This window comes from Lissotriton helveticus, chromosome 6, assembly GCF_964261635.1.
Source record: "Lissotriton helveticus chromosome 6, aLisHel1.1, whole genome shotgun sequence".
Taxonomy (NCBI): Eukaryota; Metazoa; Chordata; class Amphibia; order Caudata; family Salamandridae; genus Lissotriton; species Lissotriton helveticus.
The window spans coordinates 1834779729-1834794104 of record NC_136067.1 but is presented as its reverse complement, the minus strand read 5'-3'; the positions used below and the strand labels follow the sequence as shown (position 1 = coordinate 1834794104).

General features: G+C 43.8%; 1 protein-coding gene across 1 annotated transcript in view; it reads left to right on the top strand.

Annotated features, from left to right (window-relative positions):
- LPGAT1 (lysophosphatidylglycerol acyltransferase 1) overlaps window positions 1–14376 on the top strand; it is a 492793-nt gene that overhangs the window by 33671 nt on the left and 444746 nt on the right. The gene's annotated exons all lie outside the window — the stretch shown is intronic.

Genomic DNA, 14376 nt, shown 5'->3' with positions numbered 1-14376 from the left:
AGAGTTCTTGCTCTTTTGAAAAAAAATTCTGTTTTTATTTTTCCTCAACAGGGTTAGACAGCTACATTTCCAATTTCGCAAATCTTGGTACATTACACATATGTATATAATGAACAGCAGCAACTTCACATATCTGGTTCCATCACGTTGGCGTCGGTGTGCAGCTTAACCACGCTCTGTGTACTGGGCGTATCATGTGTGTCCTGACCAGTAGTGTGCCTCGATCCGTGGTAGTTGCCATGTCAAGGATCTCTCCTACATGTTACCAGCGTTGCCCTAGATGTAAGCTGAGAGGTCTTGCTCTTGTCACAGTTTTGCCACAGGACATTTCTCAAGGGGTGCATCGTGTTAGTGACTTCTTCAGACTGATTTAGTGGATGACAAGTGGTGTACCAATGACTATTCTTGCAGGGTGGGGGATCAAGACTTGGTAGTTCATGTTCCAGCTTCACTATTTGATGCTCTAACAGGCTTTATCTGTAAGTGTGTATATGCTGTAGGAGCTTTTATATTTATATATATATATATATATATATATATATATATATATATATATATATATATGTGTGTGTGTATATATATATATATATTGCTCTAATTCTATTGAAGTGCTTCTTTTAAGTTATTTTTCTTTTTTTAGCTTTTTAAAATAATGTGGAGCATGAGATCGTGAGCTATCCGACTACTGAGTTCTCTGCTTCCCTTGTCACATTAAATTTCCTTCATTAGATGTTCATATAGGTGTCCTCTGGGTATCTAGTGTCCTACATTGTTCTAATAATAGTCTGGCGACTTGCAAGGCCCCTGAGAGGATGGCTCTGGACGCAGTCGCTGTGATGCTGCCAGCAGTTGGAGACTGGTTGAGACTCAAGATTTGCCTATGGTGCGCTCGGTTCTATACTGCTTTATTGTAGAGATGTGCCTGTCCTGCCGGACAAAGCTGAAGCACTGGGGCGTCTGTGATCCCTCTTGACAGAACCATGGCTTAATTTTGAAAATAAAAGCCCAGCTCCAGGCTCTTAATAAAACAAGCATTTGCAATGCAATGGGGGTCAAGGCGTGCCAGGACGTTCTTTGGAGGAATAGAGGAGCCACAAAATTGTGGCAAAAGAAATAATTGCGTTGTGGGAAGCACCATTCGGGTGCGATCCAGCGGGGTAGGAGAGATAGCCGATGAGCAATCCCAACAGCTGAACAATTGACCTCCAACCTCTGGAGGGCCAATTCAATTTGGTAAACAGAGGTAAAAGACGAAGATGGTCTTGGGGGCTGGCGGTCAAAAGTACTGCGCCCGTGTTAGGGTCCAGAATTTGGCTGCAGAGCCAGCGGGAGTCTGGTGCCGGATGAAAGTAATAGGTTTGGTACCTGTCACGTTGTGAAAACAGCATCCACTTTTGACCGCCAGCCCCCAAGACGATCTCAGTCTTTTGCCTCAGTTTACCAATTTGAATCGGACCTCCAGAGGTTGGAGGTTAATGGTTCATCTGTTGGGATTACTCATCGGCCATCTATCCAATGGGTATCCGCTGGGTCACACCCGAATTGCGCTTTCCACGACACGATTGCTTCTTTTGCCAGAATTCTGTAGCTCTTCTATTCCGCCAACGGATGTGCTGAAACGCCTTGACCCCCTTTAAATATTAACCGGATTGTAGGATCCTCTTGCATACCACGTGGATTACTCCTCAACCACAGCACTCCTCAAATGAATTGTAACCCAGTCTTGATGACAACCTGACATTTACAGGTTAAAACCCCGTCGACCATTCAAAGCATTTCCTGGCACTTTGATGGTTACATAAAAAGATTGAAACCATTTTTTGCACACTGCAAATATACTGTTTTGTAACCATCTTTTGTTGAAATTGTATGCGCCGTATAGTTAGCTGTTTCTTCAAATGTTTTCACATGACACTAATGCCGATCACTTCCTGCACGAGCACGTATGGCACGCACTTATTTGGGTTACGCCCACATACATTAAAAATTGTACTGATATAACTATTGATGTGTATTAATCTTATAAATACAGACTGCTATAAGTATTCAAAGAACATCCTTGCCTGTCTCCCTTTTTTTCAGTGCTTCTGCAATTTACATGCTTTTTATAAATCTGTCTATTTAAATGTGACTTGTTGAGACATTGTTGATTGTTATAATTGATCTCCCCAGGTCTCAACTTGGGTTATGGGTCTTCTCCTGTAGTTTTTCTTGTCTAAACAGAAATTAGCATAATTAGATGTACCCTTGTGTTTTCATACCGAGCAGCCAGCCTAGCTACAGTGAAAATAGTTTGTGGGCCTTTTTCTCTGTAAGGACACGTGGAATAGTAAATGTTACACATCCTACTTTTAAATACCATGCACCATGCCTTATGGGGGGTGACATTTGTTTTTAAAGGGTATGCTTTAACCTGTCAAAAAGGATTTAATCTGGTTATTTAAAACTGCACAGTCCGGATACAATGGTAGACCTGGAGTCAGGATTGCTTGGTCACTTTATTGGGTGGCATAACAGGTGCTGCAGCCCACTAGTGATATTTAACTTACATGCTCTAGTTACACTTTGTACCATAAACGAGGGACTTCTAGATTGGTTAAAAATGCCAATCAGGTGCATCCCGACTTCAAGATGCTAAAAAGAGGAAGCACAAATAGTTCATCACGGTTTGCAGGAGTAAAATGTGCAGATCTCTATGGGCACAGAAATAGGGTTAAGTAAAAAGACAAAAACATCCATTGTGACCCTGCCAAATGGGCACATTTTCAACTGTACTTACTTGCAGTGCTATGTAACTGTTTCGTATGGCTCACATTTAGACCACAACTGTGGACCCGATTTTCACATTTCTTTCAACCTGAGTGAGAACATAAAGTCTGCTGAATTTTCCTTTTTGCTGCATAGTGCAGTCTCCCTTCCCACCCCCAATCTGCATGTCCACCTAGTTGAGTCCGTCCACTCCCCCCCCCCCCACTTCCCACTTCCCATCCGAAAGGAACTTGCTCACTTACTGGCTGTTATGTAGAGCCTGGGGCTCTTGTCTTCCCACTGCTCGGCTTGTATAATGTAGCTACATATCATTCCCAGAGGAGTGTAGCAAGACATCCAGTCAGGTGGATAACTGTGAACCCCTACCACCAGGAAAACAGACCAGCAGAAAATTAAAGCAAAATAAATGTGTAAATGTGAAGGCATATTATCGGTGGAGCTCAAGATGGTCGAAAATATCAGGAGCTGTACCGGTTATGTTCAGAGATTTTGTGTTTGTGTGCTGCACAGTGTGTTTCAATTCAGTTTTCAAATGAGGTTTCAGTCCTCTAGCTTGTCCAGCTTCATGGTCTGGTTTATGAGGCATATACAAGTGTGGGATTGAACTTTTCATTTCCAGATGGGAGCTGGGATCCTGAGTGATAGATGCCATTGTATCTTGTGTGCGTTTTCCCCCTGTATTTATTCATATGTCAATTGATTCTTGCTCTTTGGTATACCTTCCAGTGGCATGCCTGCCCCTTGTCTTTGGTCATGAAAATAGCAGCCGTATAAAAATTAAACTGGACACCCTAAGCTCCCTGTTAGATCTTTGCAGTTTCCATTTGTACCCTTCCATGAGCATGTCAGCAGTAAAGAGGAGTGTTGAGGATCACGGATGGGGCACCGGGCCAAGCATGTGACGTTTTTGGGTCTCAAAGGGTTCATGATCCTATATCTGGTTCGTCAGGCATTTTGTTGAATTGTCATCTGTTTATTTGGTTTTAAGTATTTTGAGTGAGAGTGGACATGGAGATAGGCAATAAGTAATAACCCCATATCCTATTTTTCTATCTGCGATAAATCTAAAGAGCTGACCAACTTTCAAAGTATACTACTTGTTCTGTGTGTTTTATCGTATTCATTCCATTTGTGATGGGCTTGGCCATTCATTTATACCCTCAGAGACTCCTCATTTATTGACTAACCACCTCTCTCGTCCCACCCCCAATTCTAGAATCTCTTAATTTGAAAAATGCTTTACTTTAATATTTTGTCTTGTGACAACTGGGTGCCTGCCCATTGTAGGATAATATGGGAGTGCTCCCTCATGTTGCCTCTGATCCTGCATACTTTATGTAGCCGGACACTGACGCATCGTATTGTAAGTGGAGTCCTGATTGGCGTAGTTCCATCTTGTGACACTTATCATTTGTTAGTGCCCCATAGTAGCTCCTGTGTGTGCAACTGATGCCTATATTTCCATATCTGCTGCTTACAAGACTCTCAAAGATATATTGTTCCCAAATATTCAAGAACTGTGTTAAGAGTAGCAAAGTAGCCCGTCCTTGAATGTTTGGACCCTTTGCTATGCTTCTCCTCCGATTCTAGGGGGAATATTAGACGTACAGCTTGTTGAAGAAGGCGCAGAGAGATGAGGGAGCCTCAAAGACTGGATCATTGCTGGTGAAGAGTGGAAGAAATGTATCATGTGTGCGCTTGTTGCATGTCAAACCCCCACATGTCATGCCGCGTTAGCCAAATTATAGTAGTACATGCATTTTAGCTCTGCCAGCTGTTTCTTTTTTAGGTCTGGTGATAGCCAAGACCTTTTGATTTTATTGATATATGTATGATATACATTTACTAAAATATGTATAGTATATTTACATGAAGATGCTATCTGCCACCTCTCTTCATCCATTGGTCTGTTGTGTCATTCACATTTTGCTTCCACCCACTATTGCATATAGCATGGGGCAGTGGGCCAGCCTATTTAAGCCACTTGTTAACTTTACTTAGAGTGACTGCATTTTTCTCTCTTACAAGCATCACACCCACACACAAGCTAGTTCTAGTTTCAGTGCCAGTGTTTTTGTTTATGCTTTATAATGACTTATTGTGAGGTCTTGAGCCTGCTGTGTGGTAGCCGGACACTTCTGATGCACTATCCATCTTTATCAGATCCCATCGCCTGCCAATGCTATTGTAAATTCCTTTGGGAGTGTTTTGCTTTTCTGGCTGCTGCTATTTCACATCATACCAGATTGTGTTCATTTGAAACTGGTATCCTCTTTTTTACTTTTTTCTTTCCTTTTTTAGGTTTCGCCCTGGCGTTGCAACTGCGTAGCAGTTGCTCCGCCCATGGCGAAATCTAATGTAATCTCAATAGTGGGGACTTGAAACCGCCCCTTCTTCCATTGGCTAGCTCCATAAATGGAGGCTAGCCATTGGAAGACACGGTTGTCCATCACTCTTTCCCGGTCAGAACGCGAATCGTGGGCGTTTCTGACTCTTTTTTAAGTCCCGCCCCTTGTTGCCGTCTGTCCCGGGCCGCGCTGTGATTGGCTGCCGGACTGGGACACCCCCCTGACGTCATTCCCCGGCCGCGCCGTGATTGGCTGCCGGCCCGGGACCTGACTTGTTTTTCCTTCTGTTTGCTGAACCCCCAGGTGAGGTAGTTCTGCTCCCCACTGCCTGCTTAACAATACTCCCCGTCAGTACTGCGAGCCATTTTCCTTGGGAAACAGAAACCTGTCCAGCTTATCCCTGACACGCCGAGATGAGCATTTGCACCACGTAAAAATGCTGAAAACCACATTCTCAGCTTTTTTCCAGGTGCAGAATATTAACAGTGACCCCCAAGCCCTTTCCGAGGCATTTTATTCATTAGCTGCAGAGAAGGGTGAAAAGTTAACATGCTTCCCCTCATGCTTCATTTCACAGAAATGCCTCCTCGCTTAGCATTTTTTAATACATTTGGCCGTCCTGAATAATGGGGGGACGGCGCCCCATCAGTGGCTGCCCCATCCATAGCCATCTCCGGGAACAGCAGAAACAGGAGTCAAATGGAGCGAGTGTGCTTCAGCTGTGAGGCGAAACCTGGCCATTTTACAAGGCAGAGCACATATTAAGGAAACTGTGCCAAGGTGGGAGCACATAGCCATCTCCAGGAACAGCAGAAACAGGAGTCAAATGGAGCGAGTGTGCTGCAGCTGTGAGGCGAAACCTGGCCATTTTACAAGGCAGAGCACATATTAAGGAAACTGTGCCAAGGTGGGAGCACACGTGTCTTTGTAAAAGTTTGCAGACTTCTAAAGTGTAGACAAATTACATATATATATTTTTTTTTTATTGTTATTGATTTCGGTTTTAAGAAAATCTGAGCATTTGTTTGTCTAGTAATTTTACGCCATTTTAATCTCCCTTTCCTAGAAACAGTTTTGTGTTTTTGATACCAGAGTTTAAAAAAAAAATCTATTTCACTTTGTAGTGCTAACACAGCATGTTGACTGCATCAGTGTGCATTGCATTTATGAAGTGCGCAACAACAAACTGGTATTTGACAGAGAGTTGTTTTCAGCCAACTGACGTGTACTCAGTTTAGCCACATCGTAAAAATGGCCACCAGGTCCCCTGAATTTTAATTTGTGCCCTGCAGGTTGCACCCGGGTCGTGGCAGTAGACGCTCAACCCACTGAGCCATTTAGTTAATGCTCAAAGGTAAAGAAAAAAATGCCAGAAAGCAAAGAAGCCACGGCTTTGTCCCGATGATGTTAGGACATATAAAATGCTCCCATGAAAAAACGACAAAACAAAAGGAAATAACCCGTTATATAGGTATTTTGGATTGAGAGCGGACATTTTCCCACCCCTAGTTGACCGACTCTTTGCATTTAATAAACAATTCTTCAAAAATGTTGACATAGTTTTTCAATGTTCTTTTTCACAGAGTTTATTTCAATGCAGGTCAGTTTTAAAACCTCTAGAGTGGAGTTATTTAAAAGTGTGGCGCTCTACCAAATGCCAAAAAGTATTGCATGAACAAAGCAAGGAATGGGGGAAAATACGTGTCCATTTCCCACTCCACACACTAAATTGGAGGGAAGGGGCGACATCAGTTTGGCCTCCGCCTTATTTTAAAAAAACAGTTTGTAAAGTAGTAACCACAGCCTGCTCCTCGCCAGAGTTACTCAATCAAATTCCTAACGCCTTCCAGAATTTTTAAATCAAAGTTTTCGAAAGTATAAAACACAGTTTTCTTCAATGTTGGCTGGGTAGAAAAAAAAATAGTTTCAGAGGAGAACGCACTTTATTTTCTTATTTAGTCTTTCCGTTTTTTTTTTTTAAAAGCGAATAACTGCAGGAGTGCATTGTGCGTCAATTGCGATTTATTGTTCTTCACCCGGAGTTTTTTTTTTATGGAGAAACGTATGTAAGGTTGTATATAAGAACAACGTTTTGCGCCGTAACGTAAATGAAGTTACCGCTTCATTCATGTTAACCACCGTCAAGACGTGTTTGCTTTTATTCCGTTTTCCCACACGTTTTGACTCGCGAGGCGTAGTTCCCGACATGCTTTAAAGACGGATGTCCGCACCGGCGCCAGTGTGATATCACTGGATGCGGCCACCCTTCCGTGCCTGCGCCTATTTTTTTAAGACCTTGCCCGGTGGATGGAGCTCCTCGATACAGTGAGTATGGTTACCCCGAGATTGGTGGGTGAAGCGATGCTGCTACGGGACTTTGCTTCCCGTTACCGCATGTCGAGGCACTCACGTGTATTAGTTTGATGCCAGAACCATTGCGGGTATTTTGAACTATAGTCCGCTGCCCCCGCCACGCAAGCCCATTGCTATTAATGCCGACGTAGCTGATGCTGTTCTATTGGTCAAGAGCTGCAAGCGCCGTGAAACTTAGCCTGCGGTCAGCGCCCCTCGCCCCTCCCCCCTTTTTGTAATCCTATCGCTGCATATAAAGTCTGTGCTGACGCTGGCTAACCGGTGATTTGTTCCCAGTGCTATGTGTGTCAGCCCGCAGCTCCATGCCTTGCATTTTTCATGATCATATTGGCAGAGGCCCCTCTAATAACGCTCTCTTTGGCCCATGGATGGCAATTATATTGTCAGAACAGCGTCTTGATGCAGTCTATTGCTGACAGCTAGAGCAGGGCTCGAGGCCTCCCACTTCATGGCCTCTGGCGATGCCTCTGACCCCGGCACGCAGTGTTCCCACGGCATGCTGTATCCCTGGATGTGGAATACTAAGGCCCAGCAGCCAGTGTGAAGCAGATGCGTAGCTCCGTGCACAGGTGAGCACTGCCCGGCCGCCACTAACTGTCACACAGCCGCCTCTCTGCTACGCGAGCACCAATCACTTCAACGCCCCCGCAGCACTCACCTCAAAGCCACTCAATCACCACTCACCTCACTGACACACAGCCACCATTCACCTATCTGACATACAGCCACCATTCACCTCACTACCCCGTCGCAAGATTCACCTCACAGCCTCGCAACCATCAATCATCTCACTGACACACAGCCACCATTCACCTTACTACCCCCGCTGCATTCAAATCACAGCCACTCAATCCCCAATCATCACACTGACACAGTCACTATTCTCCTCACTGCCATGTAGCCACCGGTTAAAGATGTGGCTTAACGGCTAGAGCGGCCGACTTTGAAGCTGGGAAATATGGTTCGAGTCTGGCAGAGTCTCAAGCATCCTGTGACTCTGGGCAAATCACTTAACACATAATCTCCCCTCGCGTAAAAAAATGTAATGTGTCCGTCTGTAATGCAACTGGTGCCCCTGTAAAGCGCTCTGATATCGAGTTCGCGCAATATAAAACTGCAACATCAAAAAAACTGTCCCACAGCTATCTAAGCTCACTCATTCTGAGCCACCACTCTCATCCCTGCCATGCAGCCCTCACTCACCTCACCGCCCCAGAGTCCTTACTCATCTTACCACCACAGAGGCTTCACTCACCACATCTGCACACACACATCGCTCATCTCACTGGCTCGCCGACACCACTCACTCCACTTTATATTGCAGTCACCACGCACCTCACTTACACACAGCCACCCTCGCCTCACTGCCATGCAATCAAAACTCACATCGCTGCCACACAGCTAATACTCACCACAAGCCATCACTCACCTCACTCCCACGCAGCTTTCTTATGTGGTACAAGAGAGACGCTCAGATCACAGGTCCGTGATTATTAGATTTGAGAATTTCCTATTGACAACTGTACATTTTAAAATATTAAAAACTGGAGTTACAAGTTAAACACAAAAAAATGCTCCAATGCAACTAATTAAACCGTAAGACACCTCACAAAAATGAATCAAGTTGATTGTAATATTCTACTGTTAAAGCGTGACTGATCTGAGAAGCTCATAACTTGAGGCAGGAGAAGGAGCAATGGAAATGCAGACAAGGCCTGTGTTCCTCTGCAGGCAAAATGCATCTTCTCCGCAGAATCTCCAGTGCAGTATCACCCGGCGGTGAGCGAACGCCGTGACTCTAACAGCTTCTTGCTCAGCAGCTCTGCTCATTCCGCCACATCCTGCTGCGTTGAGGAGATTGCCTACTGCCATATTGCCTATGGCGCGGCGATACTAACTAATTTGCACAGAATCACTGGGCAGTGAGCAAACGTCGTAACTAGATTCAAAACTATTGTAAACATATATAGGCTAATTTCTTAGTCTTATCTATACCACAATCTATTTTGCGCCCTGAATTAGGTCCTAAAAGCAGCGTGTTGTGGTTTGTGTGTGTGGCTCTGTGTGCGTGGCTCTGTGTGTGGCTGTGTGTGTGTGTTTGGCTCTGTGTGTGTGTGGCTGTGTGTGTGTGTGTGTGGGGGGGTGCAAATGCAATAGGTCTCGCATTTGCAAGAGATTAAGCTATTGGTATTGTAAATGACAATGCCATTTATTTGTCTGTTTTCAAAACAAACACATAAATAATGTCATTTACAATTCCAATAGCTCTAACTTTTGCAAAGGGGAGACCGTTGCATTGTAAATGCTTGTTCTTTCTAGTTCTTTCTTTCGCTTTTCTTCTTTCTTTCCTACTTTCTTACTTAATTTTATCTTGCCTTCTTTTGTTCGTCTTTCTTTCTCTTTCTTTCTCGGTTTCTTTCTTTCTTTCTTCCCTTCTTTCTTTTCTGTACCTTCCTTTTCTTTTGCCTTCTCTCTTGCTTTCTTTCTTTCAGCAAGAGGCTTGCTGGCTGTGCCAGACTGATTTACTTTTGTAGGTCTATGTTAGTCAAGATCTTATGATTTTACTAAAAGTATGTGTATAACGTAGTTACTTGTCAGTTTCAGCCAGACTTCATCCATTAGTCTGTAGTTGGTGCCATTCACATTTTTCTTCCACCCACTCCAGCAGCCATTAAGGGGCAATGTATCAGCCCACATCAGCAATTTCCTGACTTCACTACGAGTTGTGGCATTCTGCCCTTTCACAAGGAACACATCCACGCACAAAGTAGTTCCCTTCTGTGCCAGGGAGTACTATGGTAATGTGTGCGTTTTGTTTTTTAGGCCCAAAAAACTTGAGTGTAGCAGTTGATTTTTTTTCTTCTTCATGATGGCCCAGCGTATTCCCAGACATGGTTTTGCAAAACCAGGACAAATAGCTGCCAAGGTTTCAGATTGCTATGTGTGACATTTTCATAATTTCTTGTGTAATTATGAGTGAAATTTCAACAACTGACACTTTCACGTGAGCAAAATCAAGCGTTGAAGACGAGGGACACATATATAAATACAAGAAATTACACTCATTGGAGCAACAAGAAACTATAAGAAGATCTTGAAACTGCTGTAAAGCATGAAAAACGGAAGGGCACTAAGCTAGTGCCCTTGTAACCTAATCACACCGTAAAACAAATATCTAACCATGATATTAATACTTCAACTCCGACCTTAGTCGTAAGATGTATAATGTCAGCAGCTTTCATTTTTACACTTACCAAGTCTAATGAGTCACACACAATGCTGCAGCTGGGAATATAAAGACTTCTGGCCATGGGTACCCGCAGTCTCTTGGAGTGTGTCACCACCTTGGCAGCAGACAGCTACTTGGAATCCGGATATATTTCACGCAGTGAAGACGGTGAGACAAGCTGCAAAGTGACAACACTGTCTTGAGAGCCGGGCCGTGTGATTTTAAAGACACTCCGCACCTGCTCTAAGACTCACGCCAACCGAAAAGAACCCCCGGGGACATCCCACTACTTGGACTGACCAGGCAACAAGTGTTGAGGTCAAGAGATGAACACCCGCCTCCTCCTCTAATTATTTAACTCGGCAATTAACTCCTGGGGGCCGGGCGGCCAGGACATTTTAATTTAAAACATAAATGTGTCAAAGGAGGTAAATACCATGAAAATAATGTACACCAGAGAGCGAGCACGCTGTATGGGCCAGAGCTGAGCCATTTTGACTGCTCTCTCTCTCGCTCTCTCTCTCGCTCTGTCTCTCTCTGTCTCTCTCTCGCGCTCTCTCTCGTTGCACTACCTTTAGCCTGAACTTGTTAGCTCTCAATCATGCCGATGGGGCAGACTGGGAGGCAGAAACGTTATATACAAGGACATCTGATCCCATGGTCTAGGCCAATCCCTTGCGATGCCACTATTCGCCCACCTCCAGTACTAACTATCCACATGTCTCACAAACTAGCACTTTGACTCTTCACTGTTTTGATGAGGTGTTTATTTTACACAGTACTTTCCCCAGGGCGGGGGCAGGACCAAGGAACTTGCACATATTACTAGCACAGTGGCGCACAACTAATGACCAACAGTAAGAGCACCAGAGTGGCAACCCAGCCTGCCTTCAAGTGCCCTGTCTCTGCTGCACTGCCATTGGGCAAATCATTTACTCCCTCTCCTGATGCGCATCATGTGATTCAGAATGCTGCCGGTGAGTGTATCTGGCGCAGCTCAGCCACCCTCTAAGCTAAGAACAGCCGGCGCAGACCGGCACTCACAGCTTTCCCTCAGGGAGTGCTAATTATTATTCAGCTGAGGACAGGAGGCGCTATTATGCGTGATAATTATTTTTAATTAAGGCTCCCTGTTTTCAGTTTTGACTGATTTTTACAGATAAATACAGACAGAAAACAATCATTTTCTTGTCTGTTTATTTTTAAATGTGGATAAAAACGGAAATTGGGTTGCTTTTTGAGTAAATCTAAATTTTGTCTACCATGACTGTCCGGCCAATAGATTTGTGGATTGATAGATAATGGGGTTAAAAAGAGAAAACCTGGCCGACATTCAAGCATGAGTGCATATTTTTTGGTAAATAAATGGTGAAATATACCAATTTCAGTTTAATTTTTCCTCAAAACCCAAAATAAATATGGATAAATACAAATAAAATTAGAAAAAATAAATATGGATACATACAGACGGAAATGGCAAAAAAATAAATACCATAAAACCGGGAGCCCAATTTTTAATGCAGTGATGCGGGACTTGCCTTCAAATGCGTTAGACTAACGCGCGATGCGTGGCACTTGGCAGGACTGAGGACGAAACAATAATTTTCAGCAGGCCTATTGCGTTTGCCAGTGCTTGTCCTGGAGTGGAGGCGGGAATCGACACACACACAGAGGAAAGACAGAGCCGTGTTGGTCTCACCCTTGCTCATCCTCATCTGAAAGAGACGTGTCACCTCGAGGTGCAGTCAAAGCCAGTGGGCGCGCTGGGATGTTTGTGGCTGGGGAGGTCGAGAGTTTATGGTATCCACTGTCGGGCTGTAACAATCTCCCTGTCATTGTGCTCGTCTGCAGTGACCTCCCATATGCACCCCTGTTGCTCGTTGTGATTTCAGCGTTGAACCGCTGCAGGTCACTGGTGCTTTTCATGTTATTAACAGCCTTATCGTTCTGGTATGTAAACCCGGAGGCTGTGACCCGCCTGCTTCTCCGCAGTTACTGGAAGTGGGGGGAGTTGTATTTATGACCCGGACGGCTCACTTGGCTTGAGTGTTACTTGGGCAAACAGTGTCATTGTGGGGCATTTCCACATCACGAGCTTAGCCAACAGGCCGTGGAGCGCTCTACAGGGTCTTTTGAAATCATTCATATAATTTTCTCAGGTTGCAAAGGCTTTAAATGTCATTCGTAGATGCAGCCTTGCACTAACGCTTTGAAAGTGCTGGGTCGGTAATTCTGGCTAAGAATGAATGCCTCTATGCACAGTAATGTGCCCGAGTTTTGTCTTTGGTATTTTTATGGTGTCTTTGACACGATTTTAGCAGTACAGTGGAAGCTTTGTCTCTGATCATAAGCGCAAAGCACTTTTAAAGAAAGACACCTGAAATAATGCTTCACTGTTCGTTTCCTGGGGACAGTGCTTGGTTAATGTTTTACTTAGGCCGACCCCGAATGCATTGAAAAGCTTGTTTTGTGTTCTTCATTATATCGAGGAAAGAAGATTATATAAACGAGTACAGCTGAGGATTGCATGCGCCGAGTTAGGAATGTGTTAGGTTGCTAATTCAAAATGAGTTAATAAGTGGGTTTATTTCTGTAGTATGTTCCATGCACGTCACCAGGTGGCCTTCTTAATACCCTAATAATTCAGACTCCTTCCACACACAGTCTCCTCCTCTACCTGTTTCTCTGATGTTTTCTGCTCTTTCTTTCAATGTTTTTCCCACTTCTTCCGTTTCCCTCTCCATCACTTTGCCCCCATAGCAATAATTCTACTCCTCATAGTTGATTGTACTGCGCACTGCATTTTGGGACACACCCGCATTTTTAGGCTGACTACATTGTAGTTCCAAATGGTCGGCGAGCCAGTCTGTTTCTAAGACGTCTTCAGCATTTTATGCTTATATAGTCGCTGGGCAGATGTGTAGTTGACAACTGTGTGAAAGCCATGTATCCTGGCAATATTTTATTCTTCATGAAATTTATTGGTAAGCTTGAATACAGGATACAAGTGAAAGGCCCGGTGGACAGCATTCAACTTTAGCTTGATATAAATATTTACATTCCATTGTAGAACATACAGATGTTCAATGAATGCCAAACCATTACTATTATATCACTATAAGCTATGCTGTGCATACTAATACAAGCTCAGACACTACATGTATCCGCCTTAAAAAAAAAAAAATGCAAGGAACAAAACAACAATTCACTGCCCAGATTTTTTTTTACATACCTTGAATAAATGATAAAATGTGAAACCTCGTTGACAATATGTGAAAGACATTTATCCATCCAATGTTTTATTCTTCTTGAAGTTTATTGGCAAACTTGAATACTGGATGCATGTGAAAGTCCCAGAGGACTGCATTCAACTGTACCTTGATTAAAATATACACATGATACATTCCAGTGTAGAACACACAGATTAATTAATGTCAAACCATTACTATTACATCACCATGACCATTGCTGTGCATACTAATACAAGAACCTAAAACATCCCAGATACCACAAACTGTTTCACCAGTAAACCAATACATACCTTGGGCATTAGTATCCGGCAGCTAGTGGTAAATTCCCGGTTTATAATGAATAGCAGTATATGATGTATAGGGACTCCTGCGTGAGGCAGCTGGCGAAGTGTCAGGAACCACGTAG